This window comes from Dendrobium catenatum, unplaced genomic scaffold, assembly GCF_001605985.2.
Source record: "Dendrobium catenatum unplaced genomic scaffold, ASM160598v2 fragScaff_scaffold_1400, whole genome shotgun sequence".
NCBI classification, from domain to species: domain Eukaryota; kingdom Viridiplantae; phylum Streptophyta; class Magnoliopsida; order Asparagales; family Orchidaceae; genus Dendrobium; species Dendrobium catenatum.
The window spans coordinates 2,531,736-2,532,018 of NW_021319862.1; positions in this window are offsets into that span (position 1 = coordinate 2,531,736).

The following is a 283-nucleotide window of genomic DNA, read 5'->3' on the forward strand; positions in this document are numbered from 1 at the left end:
GAAAAAGAAAGAGAAAATAGTGGCACTGAAAGCGTACAAATTTGACTCTGATTCTTTTGGGTCTGAGAGCGATGACATTTCCTTTATCACAAGGCAATTCAAAAGCTTTCTAAGGAAGAAGCAAAAGCATCAACAAAATTAGAGAAAATGTAAGGATAACAAATATTCTAAAGGATCGTCTGATGTGGTTTGTTATGAATGCAGGAAGTCCGGACACATGAGAGCTGATTGCCCTACACTTAAGACGCACACAAGTAAGGAAAAGAGTGAGGAGAAATCCAAG